This window comes from Citrus sinensis, chromosome 9 (assembly GCF_022201045.2).
Source record: "Citrus sinensis cultivar Valencia sweet orange chromosome 9, DVS_A1.0, whole genome shotgun sequence".
NCBI lineage: Eukaryota > Viridiplantae > Streptophyta > Magnoliopsida > Sapindales > Rutaceae > Citrus > Citrus sinensis.
The window spans coordinates 14,217,472-14,233,192 of NC_068564.1; the positions used below are offsets into that span (position 1 = coordinate 14,217,472).

The window sequence follows — 15,721 nt, forward strand, 5'->3', positions numbered from 1 at the left end:
CTTACTCAATCAAACTCCAGCCGTTTTAAATTAAAATTACCGAAGCCTTCTTGCGAAGCACACATAATCTCCAGAGCAGACAAAAATTAAAGGGAAAATTTGTGTGCCTGAAACTGCCAATACCAATAAATTGATTAAACAAAAGTAAAACAACTGTGTAAGCCACTAGTTAGCTTACTGGTGGCATGGTCGCCTACTCTCTTCATCTTGAAGTTGAAAGTTATCAGTTTTTTACGTGTATTTTGGGAGTAATCTTGCTCTTTTTTTAATCGTATCTTCCGGGCATTTCAAATATTCTACTTTACATCAGTCTATTTTTAGATGTACATATACTTTTCAAAAAAGTAAATGAAAATAAAAAACTTCACTGTATAATAAAATTATTTTATAGTAATATTTTATATAGAAATAACTTCTATCTAGTCAAAGAAAATTTTGATTCTAATTTAATTTAATTATAGATCAAAGTAAACTCTATAGTGTAATAAATTATAATTTTGTAGATTTTTCTTAAGCAACTTACCTCTACATAATAATAATTATATGTATATTATAAAAATATATATACTATGTTCCATTAAATATTTTAGATAAAATAAAATATGTTTTTTTAAAGTTGTTTGGGACAATAGTTAATTTCATAAACTTTTTAAATTACTCTGCGTATTTCTAACACTAAATACATATTAGTTTTTTAAATTGGATCTATCTATTTTATTAATATTTATACGTTAGATTTGAAATGCTCCAATAATTAATTATCAATAGAGTAGCATATATATACACGCACTTTACTACTATATCACTTGATCCAATAATAATTACGTTAAAATAATAATTTTTATAACTATATATCTATTAAAATATAACTTTTTTTTGTAATAAAATTAATTTGGTTCAACACCGTCACGTTTGAGAGATTTTATTGTATTTAGTTTTTCTGGCTGTAAATTAGAGATGACGCAAACGCATGGAGCAAGTTGTGGTGGTATCTAGCATGCTGCCGCTTAAACAAAAACATCCAACCATTTATACTTTGAAAGTCATTTTGGTATAAGGCCCCCATTTTTCTCGTGATTCATCATCTCTCTGTCTAGTCTCTAGAAAGAGGTAATCCATACTTGCAGTTGGACTCTTTTTAATTTATTAGCTTGTATTTTTTTTTTTTCAATTTTTGGATAGAATTTAAAAGTCAGTTGAATTGAGTTGAGGGATCTTGGGGAGCAGAGCAAAGCAGAGGAGATCGATTGTGGGAGATTCTGATAAAGAAGGAGAGTATGAGGTGGATGATTTGAGAGAAGGATTCAGATCATCGAGAGGAAGCAGATTCAATTTGATTGCAAATCAGTTTGGATTTGGATTTGGATTTCGAAGAAACTTCAGCGGACATCTTTAATCACTGGTATCAGACATTTCTCCAAAGGCTCAGTCATTCATCCTGATAACAAGTCTGTCTGGTTTCTCTCTCTGTGTGGAAATTCAATCTCTTTTTTCAGAATAAATAATATGGTCTCCGTGATTATTGGGAAAATTTGGGATTAACTGGAGGAATGATAATTTATGATCACGGAATTCTGTTTGATTAATATACAACTTTAAAATTCTTTACATTAAGATAAAGATTAGTGTCAACCGTCTAAAATTCATCGAGCACTGTACGTCGGTGTAACCTCCCCAATCGCTAGAAGAGGAGACTTTGGCATGGTTGCAACCAGTGCTTTTGTGTACCATCCTCCTGGCATTAAGTTTTTCATCGGCCCAAAGTATACATTTTCAAGTTTGAGGTGAAAGGGTAATACTTCCCGCCACTATTCTACACGTGTTTGCTTTTTATTGGCTAACGCTACTGCCGTCATAAAACTGCGTCACTACTAACTAAGCCGAACATCTTTAAATTAAATGCAATGTCAGTGAGTGTCCCTACTTTCTAATGCTTTTCCAAGTTGTGTCCAAAATAAAATCCTCAATCCACAGTTATAATTTATAAATAATTAAAAATTTTGATTTTCTTAAGAACTTATATTTATTTGTTCTATTGAATTCCAAATTGTGCAATGAAATATTGATGATGAGTTTTGCATGTGCTTAGGGAGATACAATTGAGTGCACGTGCTGTAAATTTTAACAAATAAACTTTTCGTTTGGCATTTGCATAGAGAATTCAAATGTATTGGTGGAATTGATTGTAAAATACCAAATAGCTGATTTCAGTTGTTCGGTAACCTACTACAATGTGGGAATAATGTTGCTACTTTCACGAGCTGAAAACTCAGTTCTTTTGTTGAAAGATTTTTCAAAGAAAATTTGTGATACTTCATAATTCACGAATTGTGATTTCAAAAAAAAATTAATAATTTTTTTTTCTAAAAAAAATTGGGGGCAATTAGGGGGGAGGAAATATCTATAAAAAAAGTTAAAAAATAATTGAAAAATTGTGTCCATTTTTTTAACAATTGTTATTCGTACGTCAATTTTACACAATTCAACAATTACCCTTTTTGGTCTTGGGATTAATTTAGTTTTCATTTTTCAAAATATTTTTATAATTAACTTTTTTTTGTTCAGAGAAATACACAAAAGTTTCAGGGTAAAACCACAACTCTTTTTGATTGGGAAAAAAAATCGCTTCCTTACTTTAGGGGATGGGGGTAAATTTATTTATTTATTTTTAAATTTTTTTTTAAAGTATATTTGGCCTTTAATGGGTCAATGAGTCGTGTTTGTGTCGTGTTAATTTTGCGTCGTATTAAATTTAGGTCGATCCAAACACGTCTCATTTAGTAATCGTGTCAAAATTGTTGAGACATTAACCCGACACAAAAAATAAACAGGTTACCCAACTAACTTGCTTTATATCTATATACTTAACAAAATTTCATCAAACATTTAGAGATTGTTATATATATAATTTGTTGATATTATAAAATATACATATCTACCAATATTTTACACATTTACACTATTGAAATTCTAAATCTATATAAAATCTTATAAATAAATGACTGTATATTTGTTCATCCTTCCAAAACAAAAAGAAAAGAGAGAATCATGTTTAATATTTGAGTTTTTATGACAAGAACCTACACACAAATTTAGAGTAGAAAATATAATGATGTCATTGGTCGCGTAAATGGGTCAAAAGCTTTAACCTTAATCTGACACGAAAAAAAAAATCGTGTCGACTCGGACCTGATTCATTTAATAATCGTGTCAAATTTGATGATTCGTCCCCATTTATTCGTGTCTTACATGCATCGGGTAATCAAGTCGTGTTAAATTTTATCAGTTCTACTTTCAAGTATGCCTAGATTTAGTTTCTTAGAGGATAGATGGTCATAGACTCGGTTAGTGGGTCATAAGTTTGTAGATCCACCGATGATTTTACATAAGGATCGAATACTTTGCTACATTGCAGAGTTTTAAATTGTTGTACTATGGTAGTGAGATAATTCTATACAAAATTTTCTCCCACAATAGATAAAACGTAAACTACTAAATAGAAAAAAAATCATACATAATATATTTTTTAATATTATATACAATACAACCAAAGTCTAACACGTAGTAAAAATATTTAATTAAAGCTTAACAGATAATTGAAGCCCACTAAGCTTAGGATAAAAAATCAAAGGAAATACTCCCACAACTATTAGGGAGATTGAAGCCCTCTTTGCATGAGAATTAAGGAAAGAGGAATGCCAACCAATAAAATATTTTTAAAGATAAAAAATAGATAAAGTTCAAATTAATTTTTAATCCCACGTCCTCTAGTATACATCTTTTATTTTTCAGTACCATATAGTATAAATATTAATGTAACACATTAAAATATAACTTAAATAATAATAACAAGTATTCTATATTATTAGTCTGAATAATGGTTCAAAATTTAGGTCATTTTAAGTAAAGAATCTAAATTAAAATATATACGAAATATAAATAATGGAGTTAAAGATTAAAATGATGACTGCAGGTGGTATCAGATATGGACAAAATTCATACTGATATGGGCATTATATTCATCGTTCTTCAAACCAATGGAGTTTGCATTCTTCAGGGGACTACCAGAGAACCTCTTTATATTGGACATTGCAGGACAAATTGCTTTCCTAGTTGACATCATCTTGCAATTTTTTCTTGCTTATAGAGATAGCCAGACCTATCGTTTGGTCTACAAGCGCACCCCTATTGCTCTTAGGTAATTCAAATTTAATTTAATTTATTTGCTTCCTCTCTCATTCTCTTACTTCTAACTAAGTAATTAATTTTAAATTCTCTTTGCATCGCAGGTACTTGAAATCTAGTTTTATCATTGATTTACTCAGTTGTTTGCCCTGGGATGTTATCTACAAGATATTATTATTTCTTGATTGTACTACTTTTATAGTGCATAAATATTTGGTTATAACTCATCCTTAAAAACCGGGAAATTTACACCAATAGCCATAACAATTTTGGCTTTTTTCATTTTAACCCCCCAAATAAATTTCTATCAACATTAGCCATAAAAGACCCTTTTAGACCAAAATACCCCTCTCTTTCATCTCTCCCCCAACACTCTCTTTCACCCATCTCTCCCAAACCGAACAAACTCCCATCATCGGCGGCAGCTTCATCCCTCGTCGGCGGTGGTTTCATCCCTCTTCGGCGTCCGATCTACCATCTACAGTCTTCAACAAAATCTAGGTTAGCTATTTTTTTTTATTTTCATTAATTTAAAATGAAATTTTAGAATAATAATGGTGGTGGTGGTGGTGGTGGTGATTGTGGTGGTTGTTGTTGTTTTGGGAGTGTTTCTTTCTCAATTTGGGAGTGTTTCTTAAGGAGGGAACCGTTGCCCAGCGAAGGGCGCTAGAGCGCGCGCCGCTCTCCCAAGCGACGGGCGCTAGCTCGCGCCCATCCCTGGGCAGCAGCGCGCGCGCAAATGGGTGTTGTTTCACCAATTTGGTGCGACAGCAAGCCCCTCGCACCAAATCTGGTGCGACAGGCTGCCTGTCGCACCAAATTACTATGACTTTATAATTTTTTTTCCGTCAAGTAAATTTATTTTATTTTTGTTGTAAATGCAATGTAATAATGTTTTAAATATTACAAATACATTTCGAAATTAGAATCGTCTGATATCGAAGTAGGCAGGATGTATTTTCGTTATGTCGATCACTTTCCGGGTCGAATTTCAAGCATGTGTAATTTATCTTCGGTCGTAAAAGCCATCGATGAAAAATTAACAAAGCGACAGTTGAATATGTTCAAGAACGATATATTTGGGCATTTCTTGGAGTGTCAAAGTTTTCCATTTAGTGGGGTAATTTTGTACAATCTTTTACTGAGGCAAGTGGCCCATGAAAAAGATAGTCGTGAGGATCAGTTATGGTTTCAAATTGGTGAGCATTTGATTCGCTTGTCAATTGTTGAATGGTGCCTGGTTACTAGACTTCCACGATATAGCCCCTTCAGATGAGTACCATCTACAGCAATGACAGGCCGAATGTACTGCATAAAACCCTTGATGGAAGATCCGAGTGCTACAAAATAGTACAAGAAATTACCATCTCCATCCTGCTCGAGGTGAGTGACTGTACCCTTATTCGCTGTAGTTAGTACGTGAGAGTATTTATGGAGCAAGTTGTATGACTTCGCAGGGTTGCCTCCAACTATTTCAAGACCAACTTCTCTCGCCCGATATGCCTGCTGGTATGTTAATTGAACACCGTATTCCTGTTGCATATCTGCTCTTATGTTATTCGGAGTATAAATTCTCTTGTCTTGAATATATTTTTCTACGATAATATGACTGACAACCCGGCTCCTTACTTGATTACGTCCATCAACCAATACCTCATTATGACAAGTGTGTACATTATCAATTCTCCACACCACCCAAGGAACGTTTTGCTCGTTCGAACTTCTAGTTGCTCGAATACGCCATTTACATGATTCCGAACAACAGTGAGCCTCGAAACATGTCGTTGTAGACCGTGCAATCTTGAAATCAAACTTATCCCTAAAGGCAACCTTGCGTAGTTGTAATATAAACTCATTCTTCTCAGTAAATAGCTTACCCACACTAATATCATCTGAGTCACAACTGCTAACAAAGCTTGGAGCAACCATGTTCGAAGGCAAAATTGGAGCAAGACTTGTGAGGGAGTCAATTCTCCTTCTCGATCGAACCATAGAAGGAATAAGTCTATTGCCTCTGTTATTCACATAAGTATTGTCTTCACACTCATTCTTATGCTGAAACGACGGAACATTCGAAGGACCGGCTCCTCCATCATCACCATCATTATTGAAATGAGTGCCCCTCATATTATTAAAAGGTTCTGCACAAACATTATCCCCCTCTGTCTCATCATGAAAATCATCATTGTCCCGAAAATCATTGTTGTGATACGGAGAATACCGTTGCTCCAACGACGTCGTTATTGGAAATACCGTTGCTCCAACATCCTGTAACGTAACGCCATTATCATCAATGTTGTCATAATTGTCGTGCATTGGAGAGTAATATTATTGCAGCGATATTGTCCTTGGCAACACCTCTTCTTCATTATCGAGGCCAGACATTTTGCTCGAAACAAAGTTTCTGTATCAACATGTGGCTCAATACCTTCACTCGGAACTCGAGGTGATGTGGTCATGAATATAGGAATGCATCCAAAATTGGCTACGTTGGATGCCATAGGTAACACAACCCTCACCATTTCATCATCAAATATATCCATGGGCAGTACACATACACAATATAATGTGTTACTAGACCTCAAAGTTGTCTTCATTGTGATACTATATTCATTAGGGTTAATTTGTAACACATCGTATACTCTTGCCAATAACAGATCAAAGAGATAATTTTTCCCAACCAAAAAAGCTCTATTTTTACCGTTGATATACTCTATATGCCCATCCTCTAATGTCTCCCACCAACCATCGTAACGCAATTCAAGTACAACTGAATCTATTAAGCTTGAAATTATAAAAAAAATAAATTATTTGAGCCCTATCAAATTAATAGTTAATTGCAATGAATGTGGCTTTTTGTGCGACAGGCTGACTGTCACACGAAACTTAGTGCGAAAGGTTGCCTGTCGCACCAAAACTTGGTGCGACAGGCAACCTGTCGCCAGATTCACCCATGAAACCACGATTCCCAGTTCACTCAAACTCTCGAGCAAGTTCAGAAAATAACTCATACCACTATGTGATGCCGATTAGTGTTGGATCTGGATAAATTATGATCAGATTTCACTTTTTATCGTTGCCTTTTGCCTTTTGCCGTTGCCGTTGGTTGATGATTCAAGAGTGGGAAGCTACCTTTGGTTTGACGAAAGGGGAGAAAGAAAGTTACTTTTGGTTTGTAAAGAAGGGTAATTTGGGGAGAAAAACGTGTGTTTGGCTAATGTTGATAGAAAAAAGTTGAGAGGGTTAATTGTGAAAATAACAAAAGTTTTATGATTATTTTTGTAAATTTCCCTTAAAAACCGGCTTATAACATGGAGAGAGAGTCTGAGGACTTATAACCGCACATATTATTTCTTGAGTGTACTGCCTTATAAACTCACCTGTGAGAAAAGGGAGACCAAATGCCTATAAGCACATATGCCAAGATTTGTGATGTGGGACTCAATTAGAGTCTGTCACAGTCCATCCCTCTTTCAGGAATTAACAATCACGACGGTTCATACCTTAGTTAGGTGACACACGAAGGTCATGAGACCAGGACCAGCCGTAGCGAGGGTTATCTCTAAGAAAACAACTTGTTCTGGTACTAATTGTTAAGGGTACATCGGGTAAAACTCATCCTTAAAAATTGGATTGTAAAGAGAGGGAGCCCAAGTACTTATAAACTCACATGCCAAGCCTTAACTTACCAATGTGTGGACTTGATTAGAGTTGTTACAAACATAATGATCTTTCGGAGTTGTAAATGTGCAGATGTTGCTATTTTGACCAAGTAGTTTTCAAATTCTCGGGAGACAGTTGGCTAAATATCTGAGACTTTTTTGTTTTTTCTTTCCAGGCTTGTGGAAGAAAAGAAGAAGTTAGGTACCTTTTATGGATTAGGTTATATCCGGTACGAAAGGTGATTGAATTTTTCCAAAAGCTGGAGAAGGATATACGAATCAATTATCTGTTTACCAGGATTATTAAGCTTAGTGCTGTTGAAATCTACTACACTCATACTGCTGCCTGCATATTTTACTATTTGGCTACCACTCTGCCTCCTGAAAAAGAGGGGTACACATGGATTGGAAGTTTGAAGTTGGGTGATTACAGCTATTCAAATTTCAGAGACATCGACATCTGGACACGATACACAACATCTATGTATTTTGCCATTATAACCATGGCCACTGTTGGTAAGTTACCTTTCTAATTCATATTTGTACTCTATATAATCTACAGCATCGCGGATTCATATTATTTTCCTTCATCGTTTGTGTCTTGTAAAGTTCAAATCTAGAAAAATTTATTGAGTGATTGAAGTGCTTTGGAATTTTAATTTTCAATATCTCAATGGGGAAAGCAATGGACACTCAAAATGCCACTTTAATGGAAACAAAAGCTCTAGATTATCTGAAATGCAAACTTATTGTTTTTAAATTACATATCTTGAAACATTAATGGGGAGCCATTGATGTCAATACAAATGCAAGATTTTAACAGTACAATTAAACATATGTATGTGAAAAGGTTGGATCAAGATTCTGTCATCTGAAAAATTTATGCTTGTGTATACATACTAAGGCTTGAAAATGAGATATGGTAATCTATTTCAATCTATGGAAGGCTTATTTATTCAAACATGATTGATTGTTAGTTGTGACAGGCTGACAGCATAGCAAATAGTTGATCTCCACTTGTGATGAAAGCAATTGCCCTGTTATCTAACATATACATTTTGAACTGGATGTTTTGCGCAACAGGTTATGGAGATATACATGCTGTTAATCTAAGGGAGATGATATTCATAATGATTTATGTCTCCTTTGACATGGTTCTTGGAGCTTACTTGATTGGTAACATGACTGCATTGATTGTGAAAGGATCAAAGACCGAAAAATTTAGGGACAAAATGACAGATCTCATTAAATATATGAACCGAAATAGACTTGGTAGGGACATTCGTGATCAGATCAAAGGCCATATGCGGTTACAGTATGAGAGTAACTACACTGAGGCTTCTGTTCTCCAGGATATCCCTGTCTCCATTCGTGCTAAGGTAATACCTCAGTAGGAGCAATCACTTTATGTTTTTCTTCATTCCTTCTATCATAATTGGTTACTTTTAAAAAGAAAAATGATTAAAGCAAAGAACCTTACACAGGAGAAATTCTATTTTCAAAATATACTCATTTAATGTGCGGCAACACATATGCACGTCAATAAATCTAGATCCTTTTGTCTCATCATTTGCTTTCCTTCTCACCTACTTGAAGTCCATAATTATAGAAGAAAGTCTGTGTACCTACTTGAAGTCCATAAATATAGAAGAAAGTCTATCATATATGTGGCGTGGACATAATGTGAAGATATGCTCCTAAATAAGTCTAGATCCTTTTGTGTCATCATTTGCTTTCCTTCTCACCTACTTGAAGTTCATAATTATAGAAGAAAGTCTATAAACCTACTTGAAGTCCATAATTGTAGAAGAAATTCTATGATCATATATGTGGTGTGGACATTGAAAAAATTAGCCGAAACTGCTTCTTTGAATGTCACATATATTGTGAAAGCCAACCTCATCTAATGATTGGACTTAAAGTAGTTTCCTCCAGCAGACTTTTTGAGACATGTAGAAATCTAATATCCATGTGTATGATATTTTCAAATTTTTGCTGGTCTAGATAATAAGAAAGTATATTTGACCATAATCTGGAAAGATTCTTCCCTATTGGCCAGGATTTTCAGGACAGGAATCATCAAATTTAATTTTACATTAACCCAATACCCAAGGAGAGGAATTCCAGGAGGAAGGTTAATGAAAAGAGAGGCTTCCCTCTGTCTCAGAGTTACAGAAAATGGTCTCTAAATCAATGGGGAATTATGTTTTTCATTTTCTTTTCATTTTTCTCAAAGATAGTACCTGAATGATCTCCACAGGATCACAAGCCAAAAACTTTTGTGGCATTTGAATTGACTTCCATCATAGAAGGAATCTGAAAATGGGCACATAAGTCAATGTTTACCTAGTGAACAACCTTTGTCATACGTGATAGAACATTTACCTTTTTAAATCATTTTAATTATAGTATCATTCACCATTTTTTTGTAAATTTGTTTAAAACATATGTTATGTTATATAATATCTATTCATGAATGTTGTCTGTTATATATTACTTATCAAACATAATTTGTACTGTATTTAACAGTACAGATTATCACATTGACATAGTTTCCCTTTCTCTTATCATTCTTTTTTTTTTTCCTTTTGCAGATTTCTCAAACATTGTACATGCCGTATATTGAAAAGGTTTCTCTTTTTAAGGGATGCTCTTCAGAGTTTATTAATCAAATTGTAAGTTTTAGCCGTCCATTTACCTAGTGCATCATGCAAGAAAATGCCATAAATTGAATGTTGAAATAAGGGAAACTAACACTGATGCTATTTAGTTACCCATGACTTGGCACTTCTTTATTGTAATGAGTAGAACATGGCAATGGGTGCACCTTGAAACATGTGTTATGTACTACATGTAACGATTTCACAACTCTTAGCATACATCTTGAATTTTGTATGGCAAGGATGGATGTTTGGCTGTAACATAAGTCGTTGAAAAGGCTGTTTTGAACAGTATGACTTGTGAATTTAGTTTTAGTGCATTGGTGTAATGCAGTCACAGGGCTGGTATGTAATGGCTAGGCACTCTCATAGAACTCTCCTCATCTTCCATAAACATCCTCACTTAACTACTACCGAGAAATGAAAACAATCCATATAAATTATCTTTTGTATTTTTCTCTGTTTTGGCAGGTTATTAGACTCCATGAGGAATTTTTTCTCCCAGGAGAAGTGATAATGGAATAGGGGAATGTGATAGATCAACTTTACTTTGTCTGTCATGGGGTGCTGGTATGATCAAATATCCTTTTGTTTGCAATGTCAGTCATTCAGTTTGTTGTTTTCCTCATTTGCTTTATGTTCTCTGTCTTCTCAATGATTTTTCAAGCTCATTATTATTTTGCTTATATTCCCCAAGAATGAATGACATTTTTCAGCATGTTGCTGTGATTGTTCTTGCCACCCATTTATATATGTTATTTTGTCCTTTTTTCTCCTTGCTTGGCTTGAAATATATGTAAGTTTTTTTAAAAAAAAAAATAAAAACACAGCTTCACACATTTATATATGTTAAACTGGTTTTTCACATTGGGCTGCATCAACACATGTTGAAAGTGGCTGTATTTCATGCTGACCAGTTTAAAAACTTGTAAGTACAATCTATTTTAATATACCAATTTTTTTTTTAAATTGGCTCTTCAACGTATAAGGCACTTTTGATGATTCAACAGTCCCCCAAAAATAAAACAGAAAGAAAACATTTACTGGTTATTTGAGGGGAAAAAAATTGATCTTATAACATGTTATTTTCGTTGTTGAAAATAATGACACTGCAGTGATCAAGTGAACAATCTCTACTTCAAACAGAAAACAAAAACAATGACCAAGGGGAAATTTCTAGCATTGTATATTTCATATCTCTTATGTGCAAGTCTATTGTCATTTTATTTCTTCAGGTGTCAAATTACAATAAAATTGAAAGACAATATCCCTGCTGCATATTTGTGCAATGGTTTCCAAGTGTCAAATATGTGGTATGGCCAGTTTTGCAACATTTATAAGCAATAGATTCTTGTTCACCGCCTAATATATGTTGGTTATCTTAATTGATATTCTAAGCCACTCTTATAAACTACAAATCCATGGAATTATTTAAAATTAGCAAAATTTACCTTTGTGCAAGAGGATGTTGGTGTGGGGGAAGATGGATCAGAAGAAACTGTTTCACAACTACAACCTAACAGCTCATTTGGAGAAGTCTCTATTCTTTGCAACATTCCTCGGCCTTATACAGTTCGTATATGTGAACTGTCTAGGCTTCTGCGGATTGATAAACAGTCTTTTACAAGTATTCTTGAGATATATTTATGTATTAATATATGACTATGCTGATGAATTAATTGCTACTGCTGAAGTTCTACTTTTCTGTTTGTGGCTGTAGTAGGTAGAAAAGCATGACTAAATATCACTGGATTTTTCATTTAAACAATAAATAATTAAGTAGTCAATTTTTGCAATTACATAATTGACAGGGCAAAGAATCCAATCTTCGACTTAAGCAGCTGGAGTCAGACATCACATTTCACATTGGTAAGCATGAAGCAGAGCTTGCATTGAGGGTTAATAGTGCAGCTTACCATGGAGATTTGTATCAGCTAAAAGGTTTAATCCGTGCTGGAGCTGATCTGAACAAGACAAATTATGATGGAAGATCCCCCTTGGTATTGGTTTATTTTTCTGATAGTAGAAAATGGTAGGTCCAGGTCATCGTAGCCTGTTTGGAACTGCAATTGCTAACATTGCTACTTATTTGAAAATTTAATTCTATTATGGAGTTCTTAGTAGTGATATAACCCGCACCATTGAGAAGTTGTGACAGGATAGTTTCTTGTCTTTGCCTATGAAATTAGTACTGTTGAAGATTAAATTAATGCTATTGAACAATGGGTTTTGTACTGCATTTAAATGATTAGATAAATGCTAAAACTCTACGATTTCTACTTCTGGAATATTCAGGATAAAGACAAATTAAATATAAGCATGAAGAACAACCTCTACTACTTTTTATGTTACCTGTGTATATGTTTAAATTGAACAGAAAAGTTTATTTTCAGTTGTACTTTACCAGTTCTTTATAGGCCCAAGCCTTATTGCTAACTCCTTATGGATGAGAGTTCCAAGAAACATGCATTCCAATTTAATTGATATGAGATTAATGGGTTTTTGAATTTCTATGCTGTTGCAAGTTGTCATGGAACCAGAATTGCTGAGAGTTTTTCAACTAATTGTTGCCATCTGATCATGATCTTTTGCTTTCAACAGCATCTGGCAACATCAAGAGGGTATGAAGATATTACACTTTTCCTTATTCAAAAAGGAGTAGACACTAACATTAAAGGTAATTGTATAATGAAATAATTTCCATATTAGTTTGTCTATGAAACTTTAATCTGTCCGTCAAGTCATGGTAACATGTGTCGTTGATTTGTTTTACACAGATAAATTTGGGAACACACCCTTGCTAGAAGCCATTAAGTTAAAGAAGGGGCCTCCTTGAATGTAGATGACGCTGGTAGTTTGCTATGTACTGCTGTTGCCAGGGGGGATTCAGATTTCCTTAAAAGAGTTTTGTCCAATGGCGTTGATCCAAATTCCAGAGATTATGACCACCGGACCCCACTTCACGTAGCTGCTTCAGAGGGATTATATTTGATGGTAAAGTTGCTGTTAGAGGCTGGTGCCAGTGTCTTTACAAAGGACAGGTACCATTGAAAACTTTATTTTGCCTCATAGATATATGGATACAGTCATGCTATATATGTGCATTTAATTCAACCTTTTTGATGCCTTACTACAAATGCACTGATCTGTTTGGTGTCACTCTCTGTGAACCACCTTTGATGATTGAGAAAGAAACCAAAAAATAATAATAAAAAAATAAAATAAAAGAGGAAAAATGTATTCATTGGAAGTCATTGCTTTTTGAATACTTACTGTGCAGATGGGGAAACACCCCTCTTGATGAGGGCAGAATGTGTGGAAACAAAAATTTGATCAAGCTACTTGAAGATGCAAAATGCACTCAGCTGTCAAAATTCCATTATTGCTCTCAAGGCATGATAGGTATTGCTGAAAATCTATTACTACTTCCATTATGCTAACTCTGATCTATTTGATATGTCTTATCTTAAATACTACCCAAACTAGCTGCTGAACAAATTAGTTTTTCTAAAGAAGGTTAAATTATGAATAAAAACAATGAAAAAAAAACTGAATTATAGGTATGTTTATAGAGGATCTTGTTAGTTGGCAAAAAGTTGTCACCATTGGCATAGCCATGTAGGTTGGTCTTATGCTGAGATAATTCCTAATACAATATCTTTCAGGAAAAGGACAATGATAGTATTTATACACTGATATATCTACATGTAGATGCTCAAATGTAATTAACAGACTTGTTAGATGATCCAATAACTTGGGGATCCAAATGCAAACAACTTGCTCAGTTCTCTATTTTTAACTAATAGAATGGGGATCCTAACATAGGATCAATCATTTAATCAAAATCTGATGGATGTTGAAATACAAAACACAAGTAATAAAATATTTGTTAGTAATGGAATCTTTTGTTGATAATTACAAGTAAAAAGCACCCAAGGAAATGCACTGTGTTCCCTTTCCACCCTTGGGATGAGAAAATGCATAGAAGACATGGAATTGTGTTGTGGGTCCCACATAACATTGAAGAGCTTATCAAACTTACAGTAGATAAGTTAGATTTTCCAGGTGGTCATTCGATGTTATTAGAAGATGGAGGTAAAATTCTTAATGTAGACATGATTAATGATGGTCAAAAACTATACTTAATCAGTGAAACACAGTAGGTTATCAAATGAAAAATTGGGTGGCTATCAAATGAAAAATTGCAGCTTAATTCCTGTCTTATATTTGCTTACATATCAGTATATCTGCTGCATTTCTACATTCTTTACTATATATGCATAGATGATATGTCTTACGCATATACATGTTGTATAAGACAGCATATACATATTTGTAGCCATCGGCTTTGATTAAGCATGTATTTTGGTTCGGAATTTTAAAATCTGAGCTTATGAATTATGAGTTACGATGCTCTCAGCAATAATAAGAAGAAGCTTTAATTGAAAATGTATTGAAGATAGCACAAGTTGTATCATTATTTACAGGTCCTTCATTGCGTCGATATCAAGCCAAAAGAATTTTATATCTTTTGTTTTTCGGAAAATGATGCCCGAATCAATTTCTAAAACAGTAAAAAAAGCGACAGATAAGATTTGAAGATGCAGTGAAGATAGCTTAAGGAACGAAGGCTTGTTGTCTATCAAGTGAGGGACAAGCCCGAGTGATGTCAATTCTCAAGCCATCTCAAATTGATCTTAAAAAGTCAAAAAAATTAAGGGGAAATAACGAAAAGCAAACTCAAATTGACTTCTCTCAATATTCTCTAAATAATTACTTCAACTTAAGATTTCTGTGGAGTGGATAATTCTCTACACTCTGACACTCTCTTCTTTAATTAAATATTTATTATAAAAATATTTTTGATTAACTTCATATTTTCTCTTCCAATTTTTCAGCTCCTCAAACCTCTTTGAATAGAATTGTTTGTTTTAGGAATTGGCTAAAGTTATAAATTTTAATGCCAATTAGAAAGTATAATCAACAAATGTCCGAATTCAAGTGACACAAAGAGTGGAAATGAAGAAGAAAAATAATCCATGGCCAGAAGTGTAGTAAAAGTGAGAGATTAATTTGCAAGAAGTGATGGTGGAAAGAGAACATACACATACAATGAGATAGAGAAGAAGACAGATTAATGGGAAATTATTAAGAAATATTTATTTTTTTGCCACATCCATCTTAAAACCTCTTTGAATAAAACTGTTTGTTTTA

At 33.9% G+C, this 15,721-nt stretch overlaps 1 pseudogene; it reads left to right on the top strand.

Moving 5' to 3' along the window:
* The first annotated feature begins 957 nt into the window (after nucleotides 1-957).
* Nucleotides 958-14,908, top strand: LOC102617065 (potassium channel SKOR-like; annotated as a pseudogene).
* Nucleotides 14,909-15,721: the final 813 nt, after the last annotated feature.